We start from the raw sequence: 7,419 nt of genomic DNA, 5'->3' as shown, positions 1-7,419 counted from the left end.
GTACGGTGGATGAGGGACGTCGAGGTGTTGCTGTGGACGACGTCGTCGGGGAAGAGGCTCCGGCTGGGTGGCGCACGAAGGAGGGTGTGGGGCTTTGCGGGTTTTGCCGGCCTCGTTGTACGAATGGGTGGGCGGATGGGATGGGAGTGGGGGAACCACGGCTTAGGGACGCGCTTGTCCGAAATGTGGGGTAAGTTACGAAAGTACCCCCACCGATTTGAGACGGTTCTTTCGGTTCAGGGGTATCACGAGCATTTCGTGTGTCGGGATTTCACAGGAGGTGGGAGTTTTCACGCACGTTGTAATTTTGGAATAGCAAGGCGTGGGTTGAGATGGAAGGAGTTGTCGGAGCACAACGAGACAAAGATTTATCTTAAATATTTCAGGGTAACAAGGCGCGGGTTGAAGAGGCGGGAGTTTCGCAGCACGATAGACAGAGACACTAGCTTGAAATTTCAACATAACAAGGCGCGGCTTGAAATTTCGGGAGAACAAGCTTAACATGTACCCAAAAGAAAAAAAAGACAATTTAGACTAGTATGATATACTACGTTGATGTCTACTACACAACCTTCTTCTTGTAGACGTTGTTGGGCCTCCAAGTGTAGAGGTCTGTAGGACAGTAGCAAATTTTCCTCAAGTGGATGACCTAAGGTTTATCAATCCATGGGAGGCGTAGGATGAAGATGGTCTCTCTCAAACAACCCCACAACCAAATAATGAAGAGTCTCTTGTGTCCCCAACACACCCAATACAATGGTAAATTGTATAGGTGCATTAGTTCGGCAAAGAGATGGTGATACAAGTGCAATATGGATGGCAAGTATAGGTTTTTGTAATCTGAAAATATAAAAACAACAAGGTAGCAAGTGGTAAAAGTGAGCGTAAATGGTATTGCAATGCTAGGAAACAAGGCCTAGGGTTCATACTTTCACTAGTGCAAGTTCTCTCAACAATAATAACATAACTGGATCATATAACTATCCCTCAACATGCAACAAAGAGTCACTCCAAAGTCACTAATAGCGGAGAACAAACGAAGAGATTATTGTAGGGTACGAAACAACCTCAAAGTTATCCTTTCTGATCGATCTATTCAAGAGTCCATAGTAAAATAACACGAAGCTATTATTTCCGTTCAATCTATCATAGAGTTCGTACTAGAATAACACCTTAAGACACAAATCAACCAAAACCCTAATGTCACCTAGATACTCCAATGTAACCTCAAGTATCCGTGGGTATGATTATACGATATGCATCACACAATCTCAGATTCATCTATTCAACAAACACAAAGAACTTCGAAGAGTTCCCCAAAGTTTCTACCGGAGAGTCAAGACGAAAACGTGTGCCAACCACTATGCATAAGTTCACGAGGGAACTCGCAAGTTGATCACCAAAACATACATCAAGTGGATCACATGATATCCCATTGTCACCACAGATAAGCACGTGCAAGACATACATCAAGTGTTCTCAAATCCTTAAAGACTCAATCCGATAAGATAACTTCAAAGGGAAAACTCAATCCATTATAAGAGAGTAGAGGGGGAGAAACATCATAGGATCCAACTATAATAGCAAAGCTCGCGATACGTCAAGATCGTGCCGACTCAAGAACACGAGAGAGAGAGAGAGATCAAACACATAGCTACTGGTACATACCCTCAGCCCCGAGGGAGAACTACTCCCTCCTCATCATGGAGAGCGCCGGGATGATGAAGATGGCCACCGAAGAGGGATTCCCCCTCCGGTAGGGTGCCAAAACGGGTGTAGATTGGTTTTCGATGGCTACGGAGGCTTCTGGCGGCGGAACTCTCGATCTATTCTGCCCCCCGATGTTTTAGGGTATATTGATATATATAGGTAAAAGAAGTCGGTCAGGGGAGCCACGAGGGGCCCACGAGGGTGGGGGCGCACCCAGGGGGCAGGCGCGCCTCCCTGCCTCGTGGCCACCTCGAAGCTCCCCTGACGTAAACTCCAAGTCTCCTGGATTGCTTCCGTTCTAAAAATAACTCTCCCGAAGGTTTCATTCCGTTTGGACTCCGTTTGATATTCCTTTTCTTCGAAACATTGAAATAGGGAAAAAATAGAAACTGTCACTGGGCTCTGGGTTAATAGGTTAGTCCCAAAAATAATACAAAAGTGCATAATAAAGCCCATAAACATCCAAAATAGATAATATAATAGCATGGAACAATCAAAAATTATAGATACGTTGGAGACATATCAGCATCCCCAAGCTTAATTCCTGCTCGTCCTCGAGTAGGTAAATGATAAAAACAGAATTTTTGATGTGGAATGCTACCTAACATATTTATCCATGTAGTTCTCTTTATTGTGGCAAGAATATTCAGATCCATAAGATTCAAGACAAAAGTTTAATATTGACATAAAAATAATAATACTTCAAGCATACTAATACATGGCCAAAGCAAGCTATCCCTACAAAATCATATAGTCTGGCTATGCTCCATCTTCACCACACAAAGTATTTAAATCATGCACAACCCCGATGACAAGCCAAGCAATTGTTTCATACTTTTGGTGTTCTCAAACTTTTTCAATCTTCACGCAATACATGAGCGTGAGCCATGGACATATCACTATAAGTGGAATAGAATGGTGGTTGTGGAGAAGACAAAAAGGAGAAGATAGTCTCACATCAACTAGGCGTATCAACGGGCTATGGAGATGCCCATCGATAGATATCAATGTGAGTGAGTAGGGATTTCCATGCAACGGATGCACTAGAGCTATAAGTGTATGAAAGCTCAAAAAGAAACTAAGTGGGTGTGCATCCAACTCGCTTGCTCACGAAGACCTAGGGCATTTTGAGGAAGCCCATCATTGGAATATACAAGCCAAGTTCTATAATGAAAGACCCACTAGTATATGAAAGTGACAACATAGGAGACTCTCTATCATGAAGATCATGGTGCTACTTTGAAGCACAAGTGTGGTAAAAGGATAGTAGCATTGCCCCTTCTCTCTTTTTCTCTCATTTTTTTGGCCTTCTCTGTTTTTTCTTTCGGAGTCTCATCCCGACTTGTAGGGGAATCATAGTCTCCACCATCCTTTCCTCACTGGGACAATGCTCTAATAATGATGATCATCACACTTCTTTTTACTTACAACTCAAGAATTACAACTCGATACTTAGAACAAAATATGACTCTATATGAATGCCTCCGGTGGTGTAGCGGGATGTGAAAGGACTCATGAGTGACATGTATTAAATAATTATGAATGGTGGCTTTGCCACAAATATGATGTCAACTACATGATCATGCAAAGCAATATGACAATGATGAAGCGTGTCATAATAAACGGAACGGTGGAAAGATGCATGGCAATATATCTCGGAGTGGCTATGTAAATGCCATAATAGGTAGGTATGGTGGCTGTTTTGAGGAAGGTATATGGTGGGTGTAAAATACCGACTAAAGGTGTGCGGTATTAGAGAGGCTAGCAATGGTGGAAGGGTGAGAGTGCGTATAATCCATGGACTCAACATTAGTCATAAAGAACTCACATGCTTATTGCAAAAATCTATTAGTTATCGAAACAAAGTACTACGCGCATGCTCCTAGGGGGATAGATTGGTAGGAAAAGACCATCGCTCGTCCCTGACCGCCATTCATAAGGAAGACAATCAATAAATAAATCATGCTCCGACTTCATCACATAACGGTTCACCATACGTCCATGCTACGGGAATCACAAACTTTAACACAAGTATTTCTCAAATTCACAACTACTCAACTAGCATGACTCTAATATCACCATCTCCATATCTCAAAACAATTATCAAGTATCAAACTTCTCATAGTATTCAAGGCACTTGTATGAAAGTTTTTATTATGCCCAAAAGCAAATTGCCATGTTGTTCTGAAGGACTCTCAAAATAATATATGTGAAGCATGAGCGATCAATAGTTTCTATAAAACAAATCCACCACCGTGCTCTAAAAGATATAAGTGAAGCACATAGAGTATTCTAATAAATTCCGAATCATGTGAGTCTCTCTCAAAAGGTGTGTACAGCAAGGATGATTGTGGTAAACTAAAAATAAAAGACTCAAATCATACAAGACGCTCCAAGCAAAACACATATCATGTGGTGAATAAAAATATAGCTCCAAGTAAAGTTACCAATAGACGAAGACGAAAGAGGGGATGCCTTTCGGGGCATCCCCAAGCTTAGGCCTTTGGTGTCCTTGTATTTTACCTTGGGGTGCCATGGGCATCCCCAATATTAGCCTCTTGCCACTCCTTGTTCAATAATCCATTAAATCTTTACCCAAAAGTTGAAAACTTCACAACACAAAACTTAAAAGAAAATCTTCGTGAGCTCCGTTAGTAAAAGAAAACAAACCACCACTTCAAGGTACTGTAATGAACTCATTCTTTATTTATATTGGTGTTAAACCTACTATATTCCAACTTCTCTATGGTTTATAAACTCTTTTACTAGCCATAGATTCATCAAAATAAGCAAACAACACACAAAAACAGAATTTGTCAAAAACAGAACAATCTGTAGTAATCTGTAGCTAACGCAAACTTCTGGAACCCCAAAAATTCTAAAATAAATTTCTGGACGTGAGGAATTTATCTATTAATCATCTGCAAAAATAATTAACTAAATAGAGCTTTGCAAATAAAAATGGCAGCAATTCTCGTGAGCGCTAAAGTTTCTGTTTCTTTACAACAAGATTAAAAAGACTTTCCCTAAGTCTTCCCAACGGTTCTACTTGGCACAAACACTAATTGAACACAAAAAACACAAACAAAACAGAGGCTAGATGATTAATTTATTATTAAACAGGAACAAAAAGCAAGGAGCAAAAATAAAATTGGGTTGCCTCCCAACAAGCGCTATCGTTTAACGCCCCTAGCTAGACATGATGATTTCAATGATGCTCACATAAAGGATAAGAATTGAAACATAAAGAGAGAATCATGAATAATATGACTAGCACATTTAAGTCTAACCCTCTTCCTGTGCATAGGGACTTTGTGAGCAAACAATTTATGGGAGCAATAATCAACTTGCATAGGAAGGCAAAACAAGCATAACTTTAAAACTTTATGCACATAGAGAGGAAACTTGATATTATTGCAATTCCTACAAGCATATATTCCTCCCTCATAATAATTTTCAGTATCATCATGGATGAATTCAACAATATAACCAACACTTAAAGCATTCTTTTCATGATCTACAAGCATAGAAATTTTATTACTCTCCACATAAGCAAAATTCTTCTCATTCGAAATAGTGGGAGTATCATAAGAGACTCGAATACTATAAATTGTTTCCACATTAAAAGAGTAGTATTCAGAAAAAGGGTAATCATAATCATGACAAGTTTTATAAATATAATCATCACTACTCTTTATAGCATAAGCGTCATCGCAATAATCATCATAAATAGGAGGCATGCTATCATCATAATAACTTTGCTCATCAAAACTTGGGAGGCTAAAAATATCATCTTCATTAAACATAGCATCCCCAAGCTTGTGACAAACATTAATTGCAGCAAATATATTCTCAAACATGTCATTCTCATCAAACATAGCATCCCCAAGCTTGGGCCTTTTCATATCATAAGCATAATCACTCTCATCATTAATAGTATGGATAGCACCAATAGTATAGCAATTATCATCATCACAATGAGAAATAGGAGCAACATCATTTGGGAGAGATACCTTTCTACCTTTACTTCTCTGTATTTTCTTTTTTTCTTCACATCATGTGTGGGTTCAATCCTCTTTTTGGAGCTCCTTATTAATGAGATTGGTTGAATAGAAGGCTCCTCCTCGTTACCTGATTCATCATAAGAAATAATAGGAGAATATTGGGAAGTCTCTTCCATTTTGTTAGTATTCTCTTCATCTTCTATTTGTTTTCTTTTCTTTATGTAATTGGCAATATAAGGATTTTCAATGCAATTCACCGCACAATACATATAAATTTCTTTTAGATCAATATCGAGGAATTTCTCAAGGTTATATTCTGGAATATGCTTAGTTTGATGTTTCATTTCTTCATAACCCAAAAGCAAACTAAGTTCATTATGATGTGCAAGGGAAATCAAGTCATTACAATTTTTGGACACGATTCAATCATGAAACAATTTGCATTTGATATTTAAATGACCATGTTCATTGCAAAGTTCACAGGTATGGCTAATATATTTTAAATTTTCAGCACTAACATCTAGCCTCTCTTGCAACCATTTAGTTTCCAAATACTTATGCCTCCTGCAAAATGTATCTTCCCTGCTTGGTATGTACTTGCAAACTCTATGCACTCCACAAAAATCAACATGCTTATAAGAGATATTTTCATCATAACTAGTGCAATCATCATTAGTACTATGGATATTCAAAGAGTTCATACTAATAACATTGCAATCATGCTCATCATTCAAAGATTTAGTGCCAAACATTCTATAGACTTCTTCTTCTAGCACTTGAGCACAATTTTCCTTTCCATCATTCTCACGAAAGATATTAAAAAGATGAAGCGTATGAGGCAAACTCAATTTCATTTTTTGTAGTTTTCTTTTATAAACTAAACTAGTGATAAAACAAGAAACCAAAAGATTCGATTGCAAGATCTAAAGATATACCTTCAAGCGCTAACCTCCCCGGCATCGGCGCCAGAAAAGAGCTTGATGTCTACTACACAACCTTCTTCTTGTAGACGTTGTTGGGCCTCCAAGTGCAGAGGTTTGTAGGACAATAGTAAATTTCCCTCAAGTGGATGACCTAAGGTTTATTAATACGTGGGAGGCGTAGGATGAAGATGTTCTCTCTCAAACAACCCTGCAACCAAATAACGAAGAGTCTCTTGTGTCCCCAACACAGCCAATACAATGGTAAATTGTATAGGTGCACTAGTTCGGCGAAGAGATGTGATACAAGTGCAATATGGATGGTAGGTATAGGTTTTTGTAATCTGAAAATATAAAAACAGCAAGGTAGCAAGTGGTAAAAGTGAGCGTAAATGGTATTGCAATGCTAGGAAACAAGGCCTAGGGTTCATACTTTCACTAGTGCAAGTTCTGTCAACAATAATAACATAATTGGATCATATAACTATCCCTCAACATGCAACAAAGAGTCACTCCAAAGTCACTAATAGCGGAGAACAAACGAAAACCACCTCAAAGTTATCCTTTCTGATCGATCTATTCAAGAGTCCGTAGTAAAATAACACGAAGCTATTCTTTCCGTTCGATCTATCTTAGAGTTCATACTAGAATAACACCTTAAGACACAAATCAACCAAAACCCTAATGTCACCTAGGTACTCCAATGTCACCTCAAGTATCCATGGGTATGATTATACAATATGCATCACACAATCTCAGATTCATCTATTCAACCAACACAAAGA

This window comes from Triticum aestivum, chromosome 1A (genome assembly GCF_018294505.1).
Source record: "Triticum aestivum cultivar Chinese Spring chromosome 1A, IWGSC CS RefSeq v2.1, whole genome shotgun sequence".
NCBI lineage: Eukaryota > Viridiplantae > Streptophyta > Magnoliopsida > Poales > Poaceae > Triticum > Triticum aestivum.
This window is presented reverse-complemented; position numbering follows the sequence as displayed.